General features: G+C 48.2%; 8 non-coding genes across 8 annotated transcripts; 4 read left to right on the top strand and 4 right to left on the bottom strand.

Annotated features, from left to right (window-relative positions):
• The first annotated feature begins 5091 nt into the window (after positions 1–5091).
• On the top strand, positions 5092–5201 carry TRNAL-CAA (transfer RNA leucine (anticodon CAA)). The gene is made up of 2 exons: positions 5092–5129; positions 5156–5201. It is a non-coding gene; the product is annotated as a tRNA-Leu (tRNA).
• A 297-nt stretch (positions 5202–5498) lies between these two features.
• On the bottom strand, positions 5499–5571 carry TRNAK-CUU (transfer RNA lysine (anticodon CUU)). The gene has a single exon. It is a non-coding gene; the product is annotated as a tRNA-Lys (tRNA).
• Positions 5572–11218: 5647 nt separating this feature from the next.
• TRNAL-CAA (transfer RNA leucine (anticodon CAA)) lies at positions 11219–11328 on the top strand. Its single transcript has 2 exons — positions 11219–11256; positions 11283–11328. It is a non-coding gene; the product is annotated as a tRNA-Leu (tRNA).
• Positions 11329–11625: 297 nt separating this feature from the next.
• On the bottom strand, positions 11626–11698 carry TRNAK-CUU (transfer RNA lysine (anticodon CUU)). Its single transcript has one exon. It is a non-coding gene; the product is annotated as a tRNA-Lys (tRNA).
• Positions 11699–17345: 5647 nt separating this feature from the next.
• TRNAL-CAA (transfer RNA leucine (anticodon CAA)) lies at positions 17346–17455 on the top strand. The gene is made up of 2 exons: positions 17346–17383; positions 17410–17455. It is a non-coding gene; the product is annotated as a tRNA-Leu (tRNA).
• A 297-nt stretch (positions 17456–17752) lies between these two features.
• Positions 17753–17825, bottom strand: TRNAK-CUU (transfer RNA lysine (anticodon CUU)). Its single transcript has one exon. It is a non-coding gene; the product is annotated as a tRNA-Lys (tRNA).
• A 5647-nt stretch (positions 17826–23472) lies between these two features.
• TRNAL-CAA (transfer RNA leucine (anticodon CAA)) lies at positions 23473–23582 on the top strand. The gene is made up of 2 exons: positions 23473–23510; positions 23537–23582. It is a non-coding gene; the product is annotated as a tRNA-Leu (tRNA).
• Positions 23583–23879: 297 nt separating this feature from the next.
• Positions 23880–23952, bottom strand: TRNAK-CUU (transfer RNA lysine (anticodon CUU)). Its single transcript has one exon. It is a non-coding gene; the product is annotated as a tRNA-Lys (tRNA).
• Positions 23953–26945: the final 2993 nt, after the last annotated feature.

Genomic DNA, 26945 nt, shown 5'->3' on the forward strand with positions numbered 1-26945 from the left:
GCTGCGCAGAAGCATCACAGGAACAGACTGGCACAGTGCAGACAGCTACACCACTGTAATCAAGAAGCACCTCAGGTACAGGCTGGTGCAGAACAGACTGGTGCAATGCAAAGCCCTGTACCCTGGAGGTGTGGAAGGATCACAGGTGCAGACTGGCACAGGACAGGCTCGTGCAATGCAGAGAGCTACAGCACTGATGTGAAGTGTCAAGATACAGACTGACACAGGGCAGACTGGTGCAATGCAGAGAGCTACAGCACTGATGTGAAGTATCACAGGAATGGCTGGAGCATAGTAGACTGCTGCCATGCAGAGCTACAGCACTGATGTGAAGCATCACATGTGCAGACTGGCACAAGGCAGACTGGCACAATGCAAAGACCTACAGCACTGATATGAAGCATCACAGCTACAGACTGGCACGTGACAGATTGGCACAATGTAGGCAGCTGCAATATGGTGTTTAATAAGCCTCACAGGTGCAGACTGGCATAGGGCATAGCTACAGCACTGATGTGAAGTATGAACGTCGGGACTGGCACAAGGTAGACTGGCACTGTGCAAAGATTTGAAGCATGGAGCTGTAGAAGGATCACAGGTGCAGACTGGCATAGGGCTGACTGACACAAAGTAGAGACCTAAAGGACAGATGGGACCTATCACAAGCACAGACTGGCATAGGGCACGCTGGCATAATGCAGAAAGTTACAGCACAATTCATATATGATGATTTTATATGTATTATTGAGATAGCCATCCATATTTTTTCTTAATAGTCAATAGCAGATTATTAGCACTGTTTCCTTTCATTAACAGGATCGGATAACAAGGGCGCATGAGTACTAGGAGAGACGATACCGGCATGGAACGTGCACCAGGGTTCGGTTGGTGGCTTCAATTTGTTTTCTTCGTTGGAGTTGGAAGATTTCAATTCTTAGAGTGCAGGTTATTTTGTTTGGTTATTGCAAAGAAAGATGAAGGACTAAGGAGGCAGAGATATTTATATGGAGAGCAGGCCTGGGATTGGGCATGTTATGGACTACTGGGAATGTTGGGATATGTAGTTTTTAACATTGATTGGCTGCTGTGACAATCCGCGCCTCCGTGTCCTTAATAGAATTGAAAATTCGTGACGCAATAGCTAGAATTTTTGGGGATTAAAGTACAGGTTTCTGGATGTGTTTAGAGGAGGCAGGGCTAAACCCGGCTTTGAGGCACCTTTCGTGAGTGGAAAGCGCTGTGGAATATGATGGGAGAGATTGTGAGGCAAACTGCAGGAGTTGTGTTTTCAAAGCCTGAGTAGTATTGGTGAAAAGCAGGAAGTCTGTAAAAAAAATTGGAATAAACCTTAAACAAAAAAATACTGATTGCTTAACTGGGGGCTCGAACCCGTGACCCTGATATTAAAAGGCTCGTGCACTACCAAGTGAGATAACCCTGCTCCTTTAGCTAGGCTTGGGCAATATATCTCTTTTCTGTGATGCACCAGGGAGTGTTGTCAGTAGAAGTCATTTCTTTTTAAGACCTCTGACTTCAGTCATGATCCTCTCCCTTTCTCTACCTCTTGCTCTGCTCCAGTCTCATTGACCACTTTCCCTAGACCTGCCTCTAGCTACAAACATGCATCTCTCTCGCTCAGCCTGTCTCAGGGTATATACATGTATCTGTCTCTTTGGACCTGCCTCTGGGTACATACATTTGTCTGTCCAAACTTTCCTCTGTGCACATATATGCATCTGACTCTCTGGATAGGACTCTGGTTACATATATGCACCTGTCTCCGCTTACAGTCGCCTGCCTGTCTATGTCTCTTTACTTCAATGGAAATACTCTAAAGCAGCCCACCCCCTGCGCACGTCCCTACCTACTTTGCCGTTCTCAAATGCCACTTTATTAGTGGAATTTATTCTATTCTAAGCAGGCCTCCCCCCACACTTTACTACTGGCTTGTGGCCCTCCCTGAGCATATTAGCCTGCTTTGAAGTTTGTCAGCTTTACTTCCCACTTTATTTGAAGTTCCTATTGGCAGTTTCCTCTGCCCCTTTCAAATTCCCACTTTTCTGACCTGACACTCTACAGCAGTGCTTCCCAACCTTTTGACTTGTGTGAACCCCCACTTTATCACTACTGGAACCTGGGGACCCCCAATGAACCATTATTGGAATCTGGGGACCCCCCACTGAGTCATTACTGAAAGCTGGGGACCTAATCTGTTACTATTATTTGATTTTCTAAGTAATCACGGCCCCCAGAGGAGGCTTTGCGGACTCCTAGGGGTCCCCGGACCACAGGTTGGGAACCACTGCTCTACAGCATGGATGGTTATGAAGGAGAATCTGGGGAAGTTACCTTTTATGATGACTCCGTGGGGTCATTTGAGCGAGACCTTGTCTATGCCCTCGATGCTGGTGTTCGGCACACAGTCAATGTGGCCTTAGATAAAGCTACCCAGACGATTAAGCATCTCTTATTGGGTTTCACTGATCAGCAGGGCTGGGTCCCACATTGCAGCAGCCAGGAAGAGCTGCCGTTTTCGCAAGACCCTTCCGGCTCAAGTTCTGTTGCAAACCCTCACCAAGCTGATTTGAACAAATTGTAGAATCCTTGACTAGGGCGAACTGTTTCTCATCCTCATAGTCTCTTCATCTAAGAGCTGAGAGTAAGGAGGATTCAGATTCCTCGTCTTCCTCTAACAATCCGGATAAGGACACTGATTCTCCTCCCTGTAAATGAAAAGCCAAATCACGGCACACTCAAGTGGCTTCTCAGCCTCTGAAAGTACTCACTTTCGAACCCGAAGATACTGTCCGCCCTAGATCTTACTCCTGGGCTCCGCCTTCGGAGGTAGCCAAATACGTTCAAGCACACATTCGGCATTGTTTCGACAAAGATGTCAGGTCTCGGCTGAGATCTGAATGTCCTAGACATGATTTTCCCTCAAAGGTTACTGAGACTACGGAGATAGATCCCACCCTGGTAACCTATCTTAAGAATTTCTCCAAAGACCTTAAAAAGGGCATTGATCGTGCCTGGTGAGGCTGTCATGACAAACTCCTGGATGTCTCAGGCCCTCCTACTAAGATCTTGGAGCTGGGTTTTTAGGCTAAGGCATCAGGTATCCCTGTTAACTCTGAAGTTCTGGTTGGTTGGGCCCAGAGAGCCTTGTGCTTTCTGGAAAACCCAAAGTGAGCTATCTCTAGTGAGTGGCGGCGCTCCATTTTTAATCAAGATGGATCCCAAACTGACAGATTTGGCCTCGTCTGAATCAGGTCCTTTGGCTGAGGTACTGCTTTTTGGCTCTCCTTTTCTCAAGGAACTTTCGGGGTGCCACAGCGCACAGTTTGGGAATCACTGCTGTCCACGCTCCAGCACCATTTCCAGGGAAGTGTTAATAAACTGAAAACATTTTTTTTACAAATAAAGAACAGGGCGGTAGTATTTATAGTGACTGTGTTTCACAAACTTGAGAAAGTTGGCTCAACAGAAGAATTAAAGTGACTGCTTCACAGCAGGTGGGAGGCACTGTAATCCAGAACTGGACCTTAACACCAAGGACCCTGGGTAGAACAAAGAGGCGTTATGAAGTTGATTCCACAAAAATCATTCATTAAAAACTTTTTGTTTTTGTGTTCTAAAAGAAAAGTGCCAAGGAAAACAATTCTATAATTTATTACTTTACACCAGGCTCACTCTGAAACATTCTTAACCTAAACTTTATACAACCACAGAACCCATTTGTTAAAAATGTGTATTTGTATTAATGTTCAAACAGACCAAAACTCCATAATAAAACATTAAATATAAGGTGCACAATGCTCTGTGGATACTGAGCAGATACTGGAACACAGTATGTAATGTCATCTTATTTTGTGTGCATCTTGTGAACCAGTGAAGTAAGGAGAACACTTGGTAAATAAGTAGCCTCTCAAAATATAACTTCGTATGCAGCCTCATAAATATAGGTTCAATCAATGTAGAATTAACATCGGGTCTCATAATGGCACAAAATGCCATCCGTACCTGTAATACCTTCGTAGACTGGGAAACAGCTGATTGGTTCATGCATCGAAAGAAATCTGGCATATAGGGTAACAACTGAAGCTATTCGTCTCTGTTCTTTGTTTTATTTCTAATAAAAGATCTGGAATTAAAAAATGTATGCACATATACTTATCTGTGTGAAAACAGTGTGCTGTAAATGGGTGTGTCACTTGTTCACATGGGCAAAGTTTGACTCCAGGCTCATGTTCAGGGGTGGGTTCCACTCGCCGGAGGAATGTCGGGCTTTTTTCACTTTTAAAAGCAAGAGAAGCCAGCTTTGAGCTACCGTGCCAGGTAGATCGCCTGGCTGACCATGGACCTCACTGGATGACCCCTGCTGAAAGGGGAAAGTCCACGCTGCAGCAAGCGCCCACTTCTCTTAGAGGCCAACTCAGCAGGAAGATGCGGTGGGGTAGCCTGCAATCCGGCCCATGTGCGGCTGGCGATTTCTGCCAGGGTATTTGGTGTTTATCTTCTGCTGCGGCTGGGAGCGGTAGCTCTCAGAGAAGGTGGTCCGTGCCTGTTGAGAGCGGTGATATATTTTTCCTAAGCACTTGCATGGTTGACTTTAGCGGAATGGAAGATTGCATGCTTAAATGCATCCTGCTCTCCGGTGTGTCGCTAAGAGGCAGCAAGTGCAGCACCTAGAAGGCGCCAGACGTAGCGCCCCCGGCCTGCACTCCAGAGGCCGGGGTAATTGATAATGGACCCTGCTGAGCAAGTGCGAGGACAGCGGCCCTGGGTGGCTGTGGGGGCGCAGCAGGGTGCCGTGGCGCGCAGTTTGGGTTCCCTGCAGCCGGCACGAGCCTCTGAGGAGGAGCGAGAGACGAGCACTGGAAAGGCAGCGGAGCCGAGGGCTGCGGTTCCTGGTTGGTGTAAAGCGGGGATTAGGGTTAAAGAGTGTGAGGTTGGGCCCTCGGGCCCTGGCTGCCAGGTGAGACACGAAGGTGTGTCCTGCTAAAGGGCACCCCGATAAAACCCAGAAACAGAGCTCGCGGAGGCGTGTCACATGCGTGATGATATCATATCCGGCCTCCACCTATCTCAGTTGTCAGGATGGCCGAGCGGTCTAAGGCGCCAGACTCAAGAGCTGTCTCTTCCCCTCAGCTGGGTGTTCTGGTCTCCGATTGGAGGCGTGGGTTCAAATCCCACTTCTGACACAACATTGTTTTTGCTTACTTAAACTCTCCATATTTACACACAGGTCATGGGAGTGCGGCGCAGCAGCGGAGTTAGAGGACGGGGAGCAGCGACCCCCTACAAGTGTGAACATGAAGAGAGCTCTCGTCCCCGCCCGTGTGCAGACATAAAGAGCTCTCGTCCCCGCCCGTGTGCAGACATAAATAACGAAATTGTAAAGTGAAGTCCCGAAAGGGCGCTGTTAATTTTTATAAAACCACTGTTGGAGGTGCGAACCCGAAGATTAAAAAACAGTACAGCACAAAAAAATGTATCAGCGCCCAACGTGGGGCTCGAACCCACGACCCTGAGATTAAGAGTCTCATGCTCTACCGACTGAGCTAGCCGGGCCACATTAAAGGGCCCTTGCGGTCCTATTTTAAAGCTTCCGCTTCCAGTGCTGCAGCTCCCTCTGTCTCTACCTCTCGCTCTGCCTCAGTCTCATCACACCCCCTGCCTGCCTCTGGATGGACCAAGCTGACACTCCACACTCACTGCTAGGAAGCCGCCTCTCCGCTCCCCGTTCGCCCTCTCCCTTCACTTCAATGGAAATATTCCAAAGCAGACGCTCTCCGCCTCCAGCCCCTGGCACCCCTGGCAGCTCTGCACCTCTGCAGGAGGCTCAAGGACGCGTGTCTGTCCAGCAGCTAGAGAATGGGGCTTTTCTGCATCTCATTTATACTTCCTTTTTTCGCTGGATTCAAGGACATGACAAACACACACTCCCACAGAGAGACTGTGAAGGACAGACTGAGCCCGCAGCGCCTCACAGCCGGCCTACAGTGAGCTACAGCAGCTGAACACAGTCAACGTACAACTCAATAGCACAGCTACAGGGCGCTTGTGAGGCCCTGGCAGGGACTGTCTCAGAAGGCCACACTGGCGCAGTGCAAACAGCTGCACCAAAGCTGCGCAGAAGCATCACAGGAACAGACTGGCACAGTGCAGACAGCTACACCACTGTAATCAAGAAGCACCTCAGGTACAGGCTGGTGCAGAACAGACTGGTGCAATGCAAAGCCCTGTACCCTGGAGGTGTGGAAGGATCACAGGTGCAGACTGGCACAGGACAGGCTCGTGCAATGCAGAGAGCTACAGCACTGATGTGAAGTGTCAAGATACAGACTGACACAGGGCAGACTGGTGCAATGCAGAGAGCTACAGCACTGATGTGAAGTATCACAGGAATGGCTGGAGCATAGTAGACTGCTGCCATGCAGAGCTACAGCACTGATGTGAAGCATCACATGTGCAGACTGGCACAAGGCAGACTGGCACAATGCAAAGACCTACAGCACTGATATGAAGCATCACAGCTACAGACTGGCACGTGACAGATTGGCACAATGTAGGCAGCTGCAATATGGTGTTTAATAAGCCTCACAGGTGCAGACTGGCATAGGGCATAGCTACAGCACTGATGTGAAGTATGAACGTCGGGACTGGCACAAGGTAGACTGGCACTGTGCAAAGATTTGAAGCATGGAGCTGTAGAAGGATCACAGGTGCAGACTGGCATAGGGCTGACTGACACAAAGTAGAGACCTAAAGGACAGATGGGACCTATCACAAGCACAGACTGGCATAGGGCACGCTGGCATAATGCAGAAAGTTACAGCACAATTCATATATGATGATTTTATATGTATTATTGAGATAGCCATCCATATTTTTTCTTAATAGTCAATAGCAGATTATTAGCACTGTTTCCTTTCATTAACAGGATCGGATAACAAGGGCGCATGAGTACTAGGAGAGACGATACCGGCATGGAACGTGCACCAGGGTTCGGTTGGTGGCTTCAATTTGTTTTCTTCGTTGGAGTTGGAAGATTTCAATTCTTAGAGTGCAGGTTATTTTGTTTGGTTATTGCAAAGAAAGATGAAGGACTAAGGAGGCAGAGATATTTATATGGAGAGCAGGCCTGGGATTGGGCATGTTATGGACTACTGGGAATGTTGGGATATGTAGTTTTTAACATTGATTGGCTGCTGTGACAATCCGCGCCTCCGTGTCCTTAATAGAATTGAAAATTCGTGACGCAATAGCTAGAATTTTTGGGGATTAAAGTACAGGTTTCTGGATGTGTTTAGAGGAGGCAGGGCTAAACCCGGCTTTGAGGCACCTTTCGTGAGTGGAAAGCGCTGTGGAATATGATGGGAGAGATTGTGAGGCAAACTGCAGGAGTTGTGTTTTCAAAGCCTGAGTAGTATTGGTGAAAAGCAGGAAGTCTGTAAAAAAAATTGGAATAAACCTTAAACAAAAAAATACTGATTGCTTAACTGGGGGCTCGAACCCGTGACCCTGATATTAAAAGGCTCGTGCACTACCAAGTGAGATAACCCTGCTCCTTTAGCTAGGCTTGGGCAATATATCTCTTTTCTGTGATGCACCAGGGAGTGTTGTCAGTAGAAGTCATTTCTTTTTAAGACCTCTGACTTCAGTCATGATCCTCTCCCTTTCTCTACCTCTTGCTCTGCTCCAGTCTCATTGACCACTTTCCCTAGACCTGCCTCTAGCTACAAACATGCATCTCTCTCGCTCAGCCTGTCTCAGGGTATATACATGTATCTGTCTCTTTGGACCTGCCTCTGGGTACATACATTTGTCTGTCCAAACTTTCCTCTGTGCACATATATGCATCTGACTCTCTGGATAGGACTCTGGTTACATATATGCACCTGTCTCCGCTTACAGTCGCCTGCCTGTCTATGTCTCTTTACTTCAATGGAAATACTCTAAAGCAGCCCACCCCCTGCGCACGTCCCTACCTACTTTGCCGTTCTCAAATGCCACTTTATTAGTGGAATTTATTCTATTCTAAGCAGGCCTCCCCCCACACTTTACTACTGGCTTGTGGCCCTCCCTGAGCATATTAGCCTGCTTTGAAGTTTGTCAGCTTTACTTCCCACTTTATTTGAAGTTCCTATTGGCAGTTTCCTCTGCCCCTTTCAAATTCCCACTTTTCTGACCTGACACTCTACAGCAGTGCTTCCCAACCTTTTGACTTGTGTGAACCCCCACTTTATCACTACTGGAACCTGGGGACCCCCAATGAACCATTATTGGAATCTGGGGACCCCCCACTGAGTCATTACTGAAAGCTGGGGACCTAATCTGTTACTATTATTTGATTTTCTAAGTAATCACGGCCCCCAGAGGAGGCTTTGCGGACTCCTAGGGGTCCCCGGACCACAGGTTGGGAACCACTGCTCTACAGCATGGATGGTTATGAAGGAGAATCTGGGGAAGTTACCTTTTATGATGACTCCGTGGGGTCATTTGAGCGAGACCTTGTCTATGCCCTCGATGCTGGTGTTCGGCACACAGTCAATGTGGCCTTAGATAAAGCTACCCAGACGATTAAGCATCTCTTATTGGGTTTCACTGATCAGCAGGGCTGGGTCCCACATTGCAGCAGCCAGGAAGAGCTGCCGTTTTCGCAAGACCCTTCCGGCTCAAGTTCTGTTGCAAACCCTCACCAAGCTGATTTGAACAAATTGTAGAATCCTTGACTAGGGCGAACTGTTTCTCATCCTCATAGTCTCTTCATCTAAGAGCTGAGAGTAAGGAGGATTCAGATTCCTCGTCTTCCTCTAACAATCCGGATAAGGACACTGATTCTCCTCCCTGTAAATGAAAAGCCAAATCACGGCACACTCAAGTGGCTTCTCAGCCTCTGAAAGTACTCACTTTCGAACCCGAAGATACTGTCCGCCCTAGATCTTACTCCTGGGCTCCGCCTTCGGAGGTAGCCAAATACGTTCAAGCACACATTCGGCATTGTTTCGACAAAGATGTCAGGTCTCGGCTGAGATCTGAATGTCCTAGACATGATTTTCCCTCAAAGGTTACTGAGACTACGGAGATAGATCCCACCCTGGTAACCTATCTTAAGAATTTCTCCAAAGACCTTAAAAAGGGCATTGATCGTGCCTGGTGAGGCTGTCATGACAAACTCCTGGATGTCTCAGGCCCTCCTACTAAGATCTTGGAGCTGGGTTTTTAGGCTAAGGCATCAGGTATCCCTGTTAACTCTGAAGTTCTGGTTGGTTGGGCCCAGAGAGCCTTGTGCTTTCTGGAAAACCCAAAGTGAGCTATCTCTAGTGAGTGGCGGCGCTCCATTTTTAATCAAGATGGATCCCAAACTGACAGATTTGGCCTCGTCTGAATCAGGTCCTTTGGCTGAGGTACTGCTTTTTGGCTCTCCTTTTCTCAAGGAACTTTCGGGGTGCCACAGCGCACAGTTTGGGAATCACTGCTGTCCACGCTCCAGCACCATTTCCAGGGAAGTGTTAATAAACTGAAAACATTTTTTTTACAAATAAAGAACAGGGCGGTAGTATTTATAGTGACTGTGTTTCACAAACTTGAGAAAGTTGGCTCAACAGAAGAATTAAAGTGACTGCTTCACAGCAGGTGGGAGGCACTGTAATCCAGAACTGGACCTTAACACCAAGGACCCTGGGTAGAACAAAGAGGCGTTATGAAGTTGATTCCACAAAAATCATTCATTAAAAACTTTTTGTTTTTGTGTTCTAAAAGAAAAGTGCCAAGGAAAACAATTCTATAATTTATTACTTTACACCAGGCTCACTCTGAAACATTCTTAACCTAAACTTTATACAACCACAGAACCCATTTGTTAAAAATGTGTATTTGTATTAATGTTCAAACAGACCAAAACTCCATAATAAAACATTAAATATAAGGTGCACAATGCTCTGTGGATACTGAGCAGATACTGGAACACAGTATGTAATGTCATCTTATTTTGTGTGCATCTTGTGAACCAGTGAAGTAAGGAGAACACTTGGTAAATAAGTAGCCTCTCAAAATATAACTTCGTATGCAGCCTCATAAATATAGGTTCAATCAATGTAGAATTAACATCGGGTCTCATAATGGCACAAAATGCCATCCGTACCTGTAATACCTTCGTAGACTGGGAAACAGCTGATTGGTTCATGCATCGAAAGAAATCTGGCATATAGGGTAACAACTGAAGCTATTCGTCTCTGTTCTTTGTTTTATTTCTAATAAAAGATCTGGAATTAAAAAATGTATGCACATATACTTATCTGTGTGAAAACAGTGTGCTGTAAATGGGTGTGTCACTTGTTCACATGGGCAAAGTTTGACTCCAGGCTCATGTTCAGGGGTGGGTTCCACTCGCCGGAGGAATGTCGGGCTTTTTTCACTTTTAAAAGCAAGAGAAGCCAGCTTTGAGCTACCGTGCCAGGTAGATCGCCTGGCTGACCATGGACCTCACTGGATGACCCCTGCTGAAAGGGGAAAGTCCACGCTGCAGCAAGCGCCCACTTCTCTTAGAGGCCAACTCAGCAGGAAGATGCGGTGGGGTAGCCTGCAATCCGGCCCATGTGCGGCTGGCGATTTCTGCCAGGGTATTTGGTGTTTATCTTCTGCTGCGGCTGGGAGCGGTAGCTCTCAGAGAAGGTGGTCCGTGCCTGTTGAGAGCGGTGATATATTTTTCCTAAGCACTTGCATGGTTGACTTTAGCGGAATGGAAGATTGCATGCTTAAATGCATCCTGCTCTCCGGTGTGTCGCTAAGAGGCAGCAAGTGCAGCACCTAGAAGGCGCCAGACGTAGCGCCCCCGGCCTGCACTCCAGAGGCCGGGGTAATTGATAATGGACCCTGCTGAGCAAGTGCGAGGACAGCGGCCCTGGGTGGCTGTGGGGGCGCAGCAGGGTGCCGTGGCGCGCAGTTTGGGTTCCCTGCAGCCGGCACGAGCCTCTGAGGAGGAGCGAGAAACGAGCACTGGAAAGGCAGCGGAGCCGAGGGCTGCGGTTCCTGGTTGGTGTAAAGCGGGGATTAGGGTTAAAGAGTGTGAGGTTGGGCCCTCGGGCCCTGGCTGCCAGGTGAGACACGAAGGTGTGTCCTGCTAAAGGGCACCCCGATAAAACCCAGAAACAGAGCTCGCGGAGGCGTGTCACATGCGTGATGATATCATATCCGGCCTCCACCTATCTCAGTTGTCAGGATGGCCGAGCGGTCTAAGGCGCCAGACTCAAGAGCTGTCTCTTCCCCTCAGCTGGGTGTTCTGGTCTCCGATTGGAGGCGTGGGTTCAAATCCCACTTCTGACACAACATTGTTTTTGCTTACTTAAACTCTCCATATTTACACACAGGTCATGGGAGTGCGGCGCAGCAGCGGAGTTAGAGGACGGGGAGCAGCGACCCCCTACAAGTGTGAACATGAAGAGAGCTCTCGTCCCCGCCCGTGTGCAGACATAAAGAGCTCTCGTCCCCGCCCGTGTGCAGACATAAATAACGAAATTGTAAAGTGAAGTCCCGAAAGGGCGCTGTTAATTTTTATAAAACCACTGTTGGAGGTGCGAACCCGAAGATTAAAAAACAGTACAGCACAAAAAAATGTATCAGCGCCCAACGTGGGGCTCGAACCCACGACCCTGAGATTAAGAGTCTCATGCTCTACCGACTGAGCTAGCCGGGCCACATTAAAGGGCCCTTGCGGTCCTATTTTAAAGCTTCCGCTTCCAGTGCTGCAGCTCCCTCTGTCTCTACCTCTCGCTCTGCCTCAGTCTCATCACACCCCCTGCCTGCCTCTGGATGGACCAAGCTGACACTCCACACTCACTGCTAGGAAGCCGCCTCTCCGCTCCCCGTTCGCCCTCTCCCTTCACTTCAATGGAAATATTCCAAAGCAGACGCTCTCCGCCTCCAGCCCCTGGCACCCCTGGCAGCTCTGCACCTCTGCAGGAGGCTCAAGGACGCGTGTCTGTCCAGCAGCTAGAGAATGGGGCTTTTCTGCATCTCATTTATACTTCCTTTTTTCGCTGGATTCAAGGACATGACAAACACACACTCCCACAGAGAGACTGTGAAGGACAGACTGAGCCCGCAGCGCCTCACAGCCGGCCTACAGTGAGCTACAGCAGCTGAACACAGTCAACGTACAACTCAATAGCACAGCTACAGGGCGCTTGTGAGGCCCTGGCAGGGACTGTCTCAGAAGGCCACACTGGCGCAGTGCAAACAGCTGCACCAAAGCTGCGCAGAAGCATCACAGGAACAGACTGGCACAGTGCAGACAGCTACACCACTGTAATCAAGAAGCACCTCAGGTACAGGCTGGTGCAGAACAGACTGGTGCAATGCAAAGCCCTGTACCCTGGAGGTGTGGAAGGATCACAGGTGCAGACTGGCACAGGACAGGCTCGTGCAATGCAGAGAGCTACAGCACTGATGTGAAGTGTCAAGATACAGACTGACACAGGGCAGACTGGTGCAATGCAGAGAGCTACAGCACTGATGTGAAGTATCACAGGAATGGCTGGAGCATAGTAGACTGCTGCCATGCAGAGCTACAGCACTGATGTGAAGCATCACATGTGCAGACTGGCACAAGGCAGACTGGCACAATGCAAAGACCTACAGCACTGATATGAAGCATCACAGCTACAGACTGGCACGTGACAGATTGGCACAATGTAGGCAGCTGCAATATGGTGTTTAATAAGCCTCACAGGTGCAGACTGGCATAGGGCATAGCTACAGCACTGATGTGAAGTATGAACGTCGGGACTGGCACAAGGTAGACTGGCACTGTGCAAAGATTTGAAGCATGGAGCTGTAGAAGGATCACAGGTGCAGACTGGCATAGGGCTGACTGACACAAAGTAGAGACCTAAAGGACAGATGGGACCTATCACAAGCACAGACTGGCATAGGGCACGCTGGCATAATGCAGAAAGTTACAGCACAATTCATATATGATGATTTTATATGTATTATTGAGATAGCCATCCATATTTTTTCTTAATAGTCAATAGCAGATTATTAGCACTGTTTCCTTTCATTAACAGGATCGGATAACAAGGGCGCATGAGTACTAGGAGAGACGATACCGGCATGGAACGTGCACCAGGGTTCGGTTGGTGGCTTCAATTTGTTTTCTTCGTTGGAGTTGGAAGATTTCAATTCTTAGAGTGCAGGTTATTTTGTTTGGTTATTGCAAAGAAAGATGAAGGACTAAGGAGGCAGAGATATTTATATGGAGAGCAGGCCTGGGATTGGGCATGTTATGGACTACTGGGAATGTTGGGATATGTAGTTTTTAACATTGATTGGCTGCTGTGACAATCCGCGCCTCCGTGTCCTTAATAGAATTGAAAATTCGTGACGCAATAGCTAGAATTTTTGGGGATTAAAGTACAGGTTTCTGGATGTGTTTAGAGGAGGCAGGGCTAAACCCGGCTTTGAGGCACCTTTCGTGAGTGGAAAGCGCTGTGGAATATGATGGGAGAGATTGTGAGGCAAACTGCAGGAGTTGTGTTTTCAAAGCCTGAGTAGTATTGGTGAAAAGCAGGAAGTCTGTAAAAAAAATTGGAATAAACCTTAAACAAAAAAATACTGATTGCTTAACTGGGGGCTCGAACCCGTGACCCTGATATTAAAAGGCTCGTGCACTACCAAGTGAGATAACCCTGCTCCTTTAGCTAGGCTTGGGCAATATATCTCTTTTCTGTGATGCACCAGGGAGTGTTGTCAGTAGAAGTCATTTCTTTTTAAGACCTCTGACTTCAGTCATGATCCTCTCCCTTTCTCTACCTCTTGCTCTGCTCCAGTCTCATTGACCACTTTCCCTAGACCTGCCTCTAGCTACAAACATGCATCTCTCTCGCTCAGCCTGTCTCAGGGTATATACATGTATCTGTCTCTTTGGACCTGCCTCTGGGTACATACATTTGTCTGTCCAAACTTTCCTCTGTGCACATATATGCATCTGACTCTCTGGATAGGACTCTGGTTACATATATGCACCTGTCTCCGCTTACAGTCGCCTGCCTGTCTATGTCTCTTTACTTCAATGGAAATACTCTAAAGCAGCCCACCCCCTGCGCACGTCCCTACCTACTTTGCCGTTCTCAAATGCCACTTTATTAGTGGAATTTATTCTATTCTAAGCAGGCCTCCCCCCACACTTTACTACTGGCTTGTGGCCCTCCCTGAGCATATTAGCCTGCTTTGAAGTTTGTCAGCTTTACTTCCCACTTTATTTGAAGTTCCTATTGGCAGTTTCCTCTGCCCCTTTCAAATTCCCACTTTTCTGACCTGACACTCTACAGCAGTGCTTCCCAACCTTTTGACTTGTGTGAACCCCCACTTTATCACTACTGGAACCTGGGGACCCCCAATGAACCATTATTGGAATCTGGGGACCCCCCACTGAGTCATTACTGAAAGCTGGGGACCTAATCTGTTACTATTATTTGATTTTCTAAGTAATCACGGCCCCCAGAGGAGGCTTTGCGGACTCCTAGGGGTCCCCGGACCACAGGTTGGGAACCACTGCTCTACAGCATGGATGGTTATGAAGGAGAATCTGGGGAAGTTACCTTTTATGATGACTCCGTGGGGTCATTTGAGCGAGACCTTGTCTATGCCCTCGATGCTGGTGTTCGGCACACAGTCAATGTGGCCTTAGATAAAGCTACCCAGACGATTAAGCATCTCTTATTGGGTTTCACTGATCAGCAGGGCTGGGTCCCACATTGCAGCAGCCAGGAAGAGCTGCCGTTTTCGCAAGACCCTTCCGGCTCAAGTTCTGTTGCAAACCCTCACCAAGCTGATTTGAACAAATTGTAGAATCCTTGACTAGGGCGAACTGTTTCTCATCCTCATAGTCTCTTCATCTAAGAGCTGAGAGTAAGGAGGATTCAGATTCCTCGTCTTCCTCTAACAATCCGGATAAGGACACTGATTCTCCTCCCTGTAAATGAAAAGCCAAATCACGGCACACTCAAGTGGCTTCTCAGCCTCTGAAAGTACTCACTTTCGAACCCGAAGATACTGTCCGCCCTAGATCTTACTCCTGGGCTCCGCCTTCGGAGGTAGCCAAATACGTTCAAGCACACATTCGGCATTGTTTCGACAAAGATGTCAGGTCTCGGCTGAGATCTGAATGTCCTAGACATGATTTTCCCTCAAAGGTTACTGAGACTACGGAGATAGATCCCACCCTGGTAACCTATCTTAAGAATTTCTCCAAAGACCTTAAAAAGGGCATTGATCGTGCCTGGTGAGGCTGTCATGACAAACTCCTGGATGTCTCAGGCCCTCCTACTAAGATCTTGGAGCTGGGTTTTTAGGCTAAGGCATCAGGTATCCCTGTTAACTCTGAAGTTCTGGTTGGTTGGGCCCAGAGAGCCTTGTGCTTTCTGGAAAACCCAAAGTGAGCTATCTCTAGTGAGTGGCGGCGCTCCATTTTTAATCAAGATGGATCCCAAACTGACAGATTTGGCCTCGTCTGAATCAGGTCCTTTGGCTGAGGTACTGCTTTTTGGCTCTCCTTTTCTCAAGGAACTTTCGGGGTGCCACAGCGCACAGTTTGGGAATCACTGCTGTCCACGCTCCAGCACCATTTCCAGGGAAGTGTTAATAAACTGAAAACATTTTTTTTACAAATAAAGAACAGGGCGGTAGTATTTATAGTGACTGTGTTTCACAAACTTGAGAAAGTTGGCTCAACAGAAGAATTAAAGTGACTGCTTCACAGCAGGTGGGAGGCACTGTAATCCAGAACTGGACCTTAACACCAAGGACCCTGGGTAGAACAAAGAGGCGTTATGAAGTTGATTCCACAAAAATCATTCATTAAAAACTTTTTGTTTTTGTGTTCTAAAAGAAAAGTGCCAAGGAAAACAATTCTATAATTTATTACTTTACACCAGGCTCACTCTGAAACATTCTTAACCTAAACTTTATACAACCACAGAACCCATTTGTTAAAAATGTGTATTTGTATTAATGTTCAAACAGACCAAAACTCCATAATAAAACATTAAATATAAGGTGCACAATGCTCTGTGGATACTGAGCAGATACTGGAACACAGTATGTAATGTCATCTTATTTTGTGTGCATCTTGTGAACCAGTGAAGTAAGGAGAACACTTGGTAAATAAGTAGCCTCTCAAAATATAACTTCGTATGCAGCCTCATAAATATAGGTTCAATCAATGTAGAATTAACATCGGGTCTCATAATGGCACAAAATGCCATCCGTACCTGTAATACCTTCGTAGACTGGGAAACAGCTGATTGGTTCATGCATCGAAAGAAATCTGGCATATAGGGTAACAACTGAAGCTATTCGTCTCTGTTCTTTGTTTTATTTCTAATAAAAGATCTGGAATTAAAAAATGTATGCACATATACTTATCTGTGTGAAAACAGTGTGCTGTAAATGGGTGTGTCACTTGTTCACATGGGCAAAGTTTGACTCCAGGCTCATGTTCAGGGGTGGGTTCCACTCGCCGGAGGAATGTCGGGCTTTTTTCACTTTTAAAAGCAAGAGAAGCCAGCTTTGAGCTACCGTGCCAGGTAGATCGCCTGGCTGACCATGGACCTCACTGGATGACCCCTGCTGAAAGGGGAAAGTCCACGCTGCAGCAAGCGCCCACTTCTCTTAGAGGCCAACTCAGCAGGAAGATGCGGTGGGGTAGCCTGCAATCCGGCCCATGTGCGGCTGGCGATTTCTGCCAGGGTATTTGGTGTTTATCTTCTGCTGCGGCTGGGAGCGGTAGCTCTCAGAGAAGGTGGTCCGTGCCTGTTGAGAGCGGTGATATATTTTTCCTAAGCACTTGCATGGTTGACTTTAGCGGAATGGAAGATTGCATGCTTAAATGCATCCTGCTCTCCGGTGTGTCGCTAAGAGGCAGCAAGTGCAGCACCTAGAAGGCGCCAGACGTAGCGCCCCCGGCCTGCACTCCAGAGGCCGGGGTAATTGATAATGGACCCTGCTGAGCAAGTGCGAGGACAGCGGCCCTGGGTGGCTGTGGGGGCGCAGCAGGGTGCCGTGGCGCGCAGTTTGGGTTCCCTGCAGCCGGCACGAGCCTCTGAGGAGGAGCGAGAGACGAGCACTGGAAAGGCAGCGGAGCCGAGGGCTGCGGTTCCTGGTTGGTGTAAAGCGGGGATTAGGGTTAAAGAGTGTGAGGTTGGGCCCTCGGGCCCTGGCTGCCAGGTGAGACACGAAGGTGTGTCCTGCTAAAGGGCACCCCGATAAAACCCAGAAACAGAGCTCGCGGAGGCGTGTCACATGCGTGATGATATCATATCCGGCCTCCACCTATCTCAGTTGTCAGGATGGCCGAGCGGTCTAAGGCGCCAGACTCAAGAGCTGTCTCTTCCCCTCAGCTGGGTGTTCTGGTCTCCGATTGGAGGCGTGGGTTCAAATCCCACTTCTGACACAACATTGTTTTTGCTTACTTAAACTCTCCATATTTACACACAGGTCATGGGAGTGCGGCGCAGCAGCGGAGTTAGAGGACGGGGAGCAGCGACCCCCTACAAGTGTGAACATGAAGAGAGCTCTCGTCCCCGCCCGTGTGCAGACATAAAGAGCTCTCGTCCCCGCCCGTGTGCAGACATAAATAACGAAATTGTAAAGTGAAGTCCCGAAAGGGCGCTGTTAATTTTTATAAAACCACTGTTGGAGGTGCGAACCCGAAGATTAAAAAACAGTACAGCACAAAAAAATGTATCAGCGCCCAACGTGGGGCTCGAACCCACGACCCTGAGATTAAGAGTCTCATGCTCTACCGACTGAGCTAGCCGGGCCACATTAAAGGGCCCTTGCGGTCCTATTTTAAAGCTTCCGCTTCCAGTGCTGCAGCTCCCTCTGTCTCTACCTCTCGCTCTGCCTCAGTCTCATCACACCCCCTGCCTGCCTCTGGATGGACCAAGCTGACACTCCACACTCACTGCTAGGAAGCCGCCTCTCCGCTCCCCGTTCGCCCTCTCCCTTCACTTCAATGGAAATATTCCAAAGCAGACGCTCTCCGCCTCCAGCCCCTGGCACCCCTGGCAGCTCTGCACCTCTGCAGGAGGCTCAAGGACGCGTGTCTGTCCAGCAGCTAGAGAATGGGGCTTTTCTGCATCTCATTTATACTTCCTTTTTTCGCTGGATTCAAGGACATGACAAACACACACTCCCACAGAGAGACTGTGAAGGACAGACTGAGCCCGCAGCGCCTCACAGCCGGCCTACAGTGAGCTACAGCAGCTGAACACAGTCAACGTACAACTCAATAGCACAGCTACAGGGCGCTTGTGAGGCCCTGGCAGGGACTGTCTCAGAAGGCCACACTGGCGCAGTGCAAACAGCTGCACCAAAGCTGCGCAGAAGCATCACAGGAACAGACTGGCACAGTGCAGACAGCTACACCACTGTAATCAAGAAGCACCTCAGGTACAGGCTGGTGCAGAACAGACTGGTGCAATGCAAAGCCCTGTACCCTGGAGGTGTGGAAGGATCACAGGTGCAGACTGGCACAGGACAGGCTCGTGCAATGCAGAGAGCTACAGCACTGATGTGAAGTGTCAAGATACAGACTGACACAGGGCAGACTGGTGCAATGCAGAGAGCTACAGCACTGATGTGAAGTATCACAGGAATGGCTGGAGCATAGTAGACTGCTGCCATGCAGAGCTACAGCACTGATGTGAAGCATCACATGTGCAGACTGGCACAAGGCAGACTGGCACAATGCAAAGACCTACAGCACTGATATGAAGCATCACAGCTACAGACTGGCACGTGACAGATTGGCACAATGTAGGCAGCTGCAATATGGTGTTTAATAAGCCTCACAGGTGCAGACTGGCATAGGGCATAGCTACAGCACTGATGTGAAGTATGAACGTCGGGACTGGCACAAGGTAGACTGGCACTGTGCAAAGATTTGAAGCATGGAGCTGTAGAAGGATCACAGGTGCAGACTGGCATAGGGCTGACTGACACAAAGTAGAGACCTAAAGGACAGATGGGACCTATCACAAGCACAGACTGGCATAGGGCACGCTGGCATAATGCAGAAAGTTACAGCACAATTCATATATGATGATTTTATATGTATTATTGAGATAGCCATCCATATTTTTTCTTAATAGTCAATAGCAGATTATTAGCACTGTTTCCTTTCATTAACAGGATCGGATAACAAGGGCGCATGAGTACTAGGAGAGACGATACCGGCATGGAACGTGCACCAGGGTTCGGTTGGTGGCTTCAATTTGTTTTCTTCGTTGGAGTTGGAAGATTTCAATTCTTAGAGTGCAGGTTATTTTGTTTGGTTATTGCAAAGAAAGATGAAGGACTAAGGAGGCAGAGATATTTATATGGAGAGCAGGCCTGGGATTGGGCATGTTATGGACTACTGGGAATGTTGGGATATGTAGTTTTTAACATTGATTGGCTGCTGTGACAATCCGCGCCTCCGTGTCCTTAATAGAATTGAAAATTCGTGACGCAATAGCTAGAATTTTTGGGGATTAAAGTACAGGTTTCTGGATGTGTTTAGAGGAGGCAGGGCTAAACCCGGCTTTGAGGCACCTTTCGTGAGTGGAAAGCGCTGTGGAATATGATGGGAGAGATTGTGAGGCAAACTGCAGGAGTTGTGTTTTCAAAGCCTGAGTAGTATTGGTGAAAAGCAGGAAGTCTGTAAAAAAAATTGGAATAAACCTTAAACAAAAAAATACTGATTGCTTAACTGGGGGCTCGAACCCGTGACCCTGATATTAAAAGGCTCGTGCACTACCAAGTGAGATAACCCTGCTCCTTTAGCTAGGCTTGGGCAATATATCTCTTTTCTGTGATGCACCAGGGAGTGTTGTCAGTAGAAGTCATTTCTTTTTAAGACCTCTGACTTCAGTCATGATCCTCTCCCTTTCTCTACCTCTTGCTCTGCTCCAGTCTCATTGACCACTTTCCCTAGACCTGCCTCTAGCTACAAACATGCATCTCTCTCGCTCAGCCTGTCTCAGGGTATATACATGTATCTGTCTCTTTGGACCTGCCTCTGGGTACATACATTTGTCTGTCCAAACTTTCCTCTGTGCACATATATGCATCTGACTCTCTGGATAGGACTCTGGTTACATATATGCACCTGTCTCCGCTTACAGTCGCCTGCCTGTCTATGTCTCTTTACTTCAATGGAAATACTCTAAAGCAGCCCACCCCCTGCGCACGTCCCTACCTACTTTGCCGTTCTCAAATGCCACTTTATTAGTGGAATTTATTCTATTCTAAGCAGGCCTCCCCCCACACTTTACTACTGGCTTGTGGCCCTCCCTGAGCATATTAGCCTGCTTTGAAGTTTGTCAGCTTTACTTCCCACTTTATTTGAAGTTCCTATTGGCAGTTTCCTCTGCCCCTTTCAAATTCCCACTTTTCTGACCTGACACTCTACAGCAGTGCTTCCCAACCTTTTGACTTGTGTGAACCCCCACTTTATCACTACTGGAACCTGGGGACCCCCAATGAACCATTATTGGAATCTGGGGACCCCCCACTGAGTCATTACTGAAAGCTGGGGACCTAATCTGTTACTATTATTTGATTTTCTAAGTAATCACGGCCCCCAGAGGAGGCTTTGCGGACTCCTAGGGGTCCCCGGACCACAGGTTGGGAACCACTGCTCTACAGCATGGATGGTTATGAAGGAGAATCTGGGGAAGTTACCTTTTATGATGACTCCGTGGGGTCATTTGAGCGAGACCTTGTCTATGCCCTCGATGCTGGTGTTCGGCACACAGTCAATGTGGCCTTAGATAAAGCTACCCAGACGATTAAGCATCTCTTATTGGGTTTCACTGATCAGCAGGGCTGGGTCCCACATTGCAGCAGCCAGGAAGAGCTGCCGTTTTCGCAAGACCCTTCCGGCTCAAGTTCTGTTGCAAACCCTCACCAAGCTGATTTGAACAAATTGTAGAATCCTTGACTAGGGCGAACTGTTTCTCATCCTCATAGTCTCTTCATCTAAGAGCTGAGAGTAAGGAGGATTCAGATTCCTCGTCTTCCTCTAACAATCCGGATAAGGACACTGATTCTCCTCCCTGTAAATGAAAAGCCAAATCACGGCACACTCAAGTGGCTTCTCAGCCTCTGAAAGTACTCACTTTCGAACCCGAAGATACTGTCCGCCCTAGATCTTACTCCTGGGCTCCGCCTTCGGAGGTAGCCAAATACGTTCAAGCACACATTCGGCATTGTTTCGACAAAGATGTCAGGTCTCGGCTGAGATCTGAATGTCCTAGACATGATTTTCCCTCAAAGGTTACTGAGACTACGGAGATAGATCCCACCCTGGTAACCTATCTTAAGAATTTCTCCAAAGACCTTAAAAAGGGCATTGATCGTGCCTGGTGAGGCTGTCATGACAAACTCCTGGATGTCTCAGGCCCTCCTACTAAGATCTTGGAGCTGGGTTTTTAGGCTAAGGCATCAGGTATCCCTGTTAACTCTGAAGTTCTGGTTGGTTGGGCCCAGAGAGCCTTGTGCTTTCTGGAAAACCCAAAGTGAGCTATCTCTAGTGAGTGGCGGCGCTCCATTTTTAATCAAGATGGATCCCAAACTGACAGATTTGGCCTCGTCTGAATCAGGTCCTTTGGCTGAGGTACTGCTTTTTGGCTCTCCTTTTCTCAAGGAACTTTCGGGGTGCCACAGCGCACAGTTTGGGAATCACTGCTGTCCACGCTCCAGCACCATTTCCAGGGAAGTGTTAATAAACTGAAAACATTTTTTTTACAAATAAAGAACAGGGCGGTAGTATTTATAGTGACTGTGTTTCACAAACTTGAGAAAGTTGGCTCAACAGAAGAATTAAAGTGACTGCTTCACAGCAGGTGGGAGGCACTGTAATCCAGAACTGGACCTTAACACCAAGGACCCTGGGTAGAACAAAGAGGCGTTATGAAGTTGATTCCACAAAAATCATTCATTAAAAACTTTTTGTTTTTGTGTTCTAAAAGAAAAGTGCCAAGGAAAACAATTCTATAATTTATTACTTTACACCAGGCTCACTCTGAAACATTCTTAACCTAAACTTTATACAACCACAGAACCCATTTGTTAAAAATGTGTATTTGTATTAATGTTCAAACAGACCAAAACTCCATAATAAAACATTAAATATAAGGTGCACAATGCTCTGTGGATACTGAGCAGATACTGGAACACAGTATGTAATGTCATCTTATTTTGTGTGCATCTTGTGAACCAGTGAAGTAAGGAGAACACTTGGTAAATAAGTAGCCTCTCAAAATATAACTTCGTATGCAGCCTCATAAATATAGGTTCAATCAATGTAGAATTAACATCGGGTCTCATAATGGCACAAAATGCCATCCGTACCTGTAATACCTTCGTAGACTGGGAAACAGCTGATTGGTTCATGCATCGAAAGAAATCTGGCATATAGGGTAACAACTGAAGCTATTCGTCTATGTTCTTTGTTTTATTTCTAATAAAAGATCTGGAATTAAAAAATGTATGCACATATACTTATCTGTGTGAAAACAGTGTGCTGTAAATGGGTGTGTCACTTGTTCACATGGGCAAAGTTTGACTCCAGGCTCATGTTCAGGGGTGGGTTCCACTCGCCGGAGGAATGTCGGGCTTTTTTCACTTTTAAAAGCAAGAGAAGCCAGCTTTGAGCTACCGTGCCAGGTAGATCGCCTGGCTGACCATGGACCTCACTGGATGACCCCTGCTGAAAGGGGAAAGTCCACGCTGCAGCAAGCGCCCACTTCTCTTAGAGGCCAACTCAGCAGGAAGATGCGGTGGGGTAGCCTGCAATCCGGCCCATGTGCGGCTGGCGATTTCTGCCAGGGTATTTGGTGTTTATCTTCTGCTGCGGCTGGGAGCGGTAGCTCTCAGAGAAGGTGGTCCGTGCCTGTTGAGAGCGGTGATATATTTTTTCTAAGCACTTGCATGGTTGACTTTAGCGGAATGGAAGATTGCATGCTTAAATGCATCCTGCTCTCCGGTGTGTCGCTAAGAGGCAGCAAGTGCAGCACCTAGAAGGCGCCAGACGTAGCGCCCCCGGCCTGCACTCCAGAGGCCGGGGTAATTGATAATGGACCCTGCTGAGCAAGTGCGAGGACAGCGGCCCTGGGTGGCTGTGGGGGCGCAGCAGGGTGCCGTGGCGCGCAGTTTGGGTTCCCTGCAGCCGGCACGAGCCTCTGAGGAGGAGCGAGAGACGAGCACTGGAAAGGCAGCGGAGCCGAGGGCTGCGGTTCCTGGTTGGTGTAAAGCGGGGATTAGAGTTAAAGAGTGTGAGGTTGGGCCCTCGGGCCCTGGCTGCCAGGTGAGACACGAAGGTGTGTCCTGCTAAAGGGCACCCCGATAAAACCCAGAAACAGAGCTCGCGGAGGCGTGTCACATGCGTGATGATATCATATCCGGCCTCCACCTATCTCAGTTGTCAGGATGGCCGAGCGGTCTAAGGCGCCAGACTCAAGAGCTGTCTCTTCCCCTCAGCTGGGTGTTCTGGTCTCCGATTGGAGGCGTGGGTTCAAATCCCACTTCTGACACAACATTGTTTTTGCTTACTTAAACTCTCCATATTTACACACAGGTCATGGGAGTGCGGCGCAGCAGCGGAGTTAGAGGACGGGGAGCAGCGACCCCCTACAAGTGTGAACATGAAGAGAGCTCTCGTCCCCGCCCGTGTGCAGACATAAAGAGCTCTCGTCCCCGCCCGTGTGCAGACATAAATAACGAAATTGTAAAGTGAAGTCCCGAAAGGGCGCTGTTAATTTTTATAAAACCACTGTTGGAGGTGCGAACCCGAAGATTAAAAAACAGTACAGCACAAAAAAATGTATCAGCGCCCAACGTGGGGCTCGAACCCACGACCCTGAGATTAAGAGTCTCATGCTCTACCGACTGAGCTAGCCGGGCCACATTAAAGGGCCCTTGCGGTCCTATTTTAAAGCTTCCGCTTCCAGTGCTGCAGCTCCCTCTGTCTCTACCTCTCGCTCTGCCTCAGTCTCATCACACCCCCTGCCTGCCTCTGGATGGACCAAGCTGACACTCCACACTCACTGCTAGGAAGCCGCCTCTCCGCTCCCCGTTCGCCCTCTCCCTTCACTTCAATGGAAATATTCCAAAGCAGACGCTCTCCGCCTCCAGCCCCTGGCACCCCTGGCAGCTCTGCACCTCTGCAGGAGGCTCAAGGACGCGTGTCTGTCCAGCAGCTAGAGAATGGGGCTTTTCTGCATCTCATTTATACTTCCTTTTTTCGCTGGATTCAAGGACATGACAAACACACACTCCCACAGAGAGACTGTGAAGGACAGACTGAGCCCGCAGCGCCTCACAGCCGGCCTACAGTGAGCTACAGCAGCTGAACACAGTCAACGTACAACTCAATAGCACAGCTACAGGGCGCTTGTGAGGCCCTGGCAGGGACTGTCTCAGAAGGCCACACTGGCGCAGTGCAAACAGCTGCACCAAAGCTGCGCAGAAGCATCACAGGAACAGACTGGCACAGTGCAGACAGCTACACCACTGTAATCAAGAAGCACCTCAGGTACAGGCTGGTGCAGAACAGACTGGTGCAATGCAAAGCCCTGTACCCTGGAGGTGTGGAAGGATCACAGGTGCAGACTGGCACAGGACAGGCTCGTGCAATGCAGAGAGCTACAGCACTGATGTGAAGTGTCAAGATACAGACTGACACAGGGCAGACTGGTGCAATGCAGAGAGCTACAGCACTGATGTGAAGTATCACAGGAATGGCTGGAGCATAGTAGACTGCTGCCATGCAGAGCTACAGCACTGATGTGAAGCATCACATGTGCAGACTGGCACAAGGCAGACTGGCACAATGCAAAGACCTACAGCACTGATATGAAGCATCACAGCTACAGACTGGCACGTGACAGATTGGCACAATGTAGGCAGCTGCAATATGGTGTTTAATAAGCCTCACAGGTGCAGACTGGCATAGGGCATAGCTACAGCACTGATGTGAAGTATGAACGTCGGGACTGGCACAAGGTAGACTGGCACTGTGCAAAGATTTGAAGCATGGAGCTGTAGAAGGATCACAGGTGCAGACTGGCATAGGGCTGACTGACACAAAGTAGAGACCTAAAGGACAGATGGGACCTATCACAAGCACAGACTGGCATAGGGCACGCTGGCATAATGCAGAAAGTTACAGCACAATTCATATATGATGATTTTATATGTATTATTGAGATAGCCATCCATATTTTTTCTTAATAGTCAATAGCAGATTATTAGCACTGTTTCCTTTCATTAACAGGATCGGATAACAAGGGCGCATGAGTACTAGGAGAGACGATACCGGCATGGAACGTGCACCAGGGTTCGGTTGGTGGCTTCAATTTGTTTTCTTCGTTGGAGTTGGAAGATTTCAATTCTTAGAGTGCAGGTTATTTTGTTTGGTTATTGCAAAGAAAGATGAAGGACTAAGGAGGCAGAGATATTTATATGGAGAGCAGGCCTGGGATTGGGCATGTTATGGACTACTGGGAATGTTGGGATATGTAGTTTTTAACATTGATTGGCTGCTGTGACAATCCGCGCCTCCGTGTCCTTAATAGAATTGAAAATTCGTGACGCAATAGCTAGAATTTTTGGGGATTAAAGTACAGGTTTCTGGATGTGTTTAGAGGAGGCAGGGCTAAACCCGGCTTTGAGGCACCTTTCGTGAGTGGAAAGCGCTGTGGAATATGATGGGAGAGATTGTGAGGCAAACTGCAGGAGTTGTGTTTTCAAAGCCTGAGTAGTATTGGTGAAAAGCAGGAAGTCTGTAAAAAAAATTGGAATAAACCTTAAACAAAAAAATACTGATTGCTTAACTGGGGGCTCGAACCCGTGACCCTGATATTAAAAGGCTCGTGCACTACCAAGTGAGATAACCCTGCTCCTTTAGCTAGGCTTGGGCAATATATCTCTTTTCTGTGATGCACCAGGGAGTGTTGTCAGTAGAAGTCATTTCTTTTTAAGACCTCTGACTTCAGTCATGATCCTCTCCCTTTCTCTACCTCTTGCTCTGCTCCAGTCTCATTGACCACTTTCCCTAGACCTGCCTCTAGCTACAAACATGCATCTCTCTCGCTCAGCCTGTCTCAGGGTATATACATGTATCTGTCTCTTTGGACCTGCCTCTGGGTACATACATTTGTCTGTCCAAACTTTCCTCTGTGCACATATATGCATCTGACTCTCTGGATAGGACTCTGGTTACATATATGCACCTGTCTCCGCTTACAGTCGCCTGCCTGTCTATGTCTCTTTACTTCAATGGAAATACTCTAAAGCAGCCCACCCCCTGCGCACGTCCCTACCTACTTTGCCGTTCTCAAATGCCACTTTATTAGTGGAATTTATTCTATTCTAAGCAGGCCTCCCCCCACACTTTACTACTGGCTTGTGGCCCTCCCTGAGCATATTAGCCTGCTTTGAAGTTTGTCAGCTTTACTTCCCACTTTATTTGAAGTTCCTATTGGCAGTTTCCTCTGCCCCTTTCAAATTCCCACTTTTCTGACCTGACACTCTACAGCAGTGCTTCCCAACCTTTTGACTTGTGTGAACCCCCACTTTATCACTACTGGAACCTGGGGACCCCCAATGAACCATTATTGGAATCTGGGGACCCCCCACTGAGTCATTACTGAAAGCTGGGGACCTAATCTGTTACTATTATTTGATTTTCTAAGTAATCACGGCCCCCAGAGGAGGCTTTGCGGACTCCTAGGGGTCCCCGGACCACAGGTTGGGAACCACTGCTCTACAGCATGGATGGTTATGAAGGAGAATCTGGGGAAGTTACCTTTTATGATGACTCCGTGGGGTCATTTGAGCGAGACCTTGTCTATGCCCTCGATGCTGGTGTTCGGCACACAGTCAATGTGGCCTTA

Source organism: Pleurodeles waltl, chromosome 6, assembly GCF_031143425.1.
Source record: "Pleurodeles waltl isolate 20211129_DDA chromosome 6, aPleWal1.hap1.20221129, whole genome shotgun sequence".
Classification (NCBI taxonomy): domain Eukaryota; kingdom Metazoa; phylum Chordata; class Amphibia; order Caudata; family Salamandridae; genus Pleurodeles; species Pleurodeles waltl.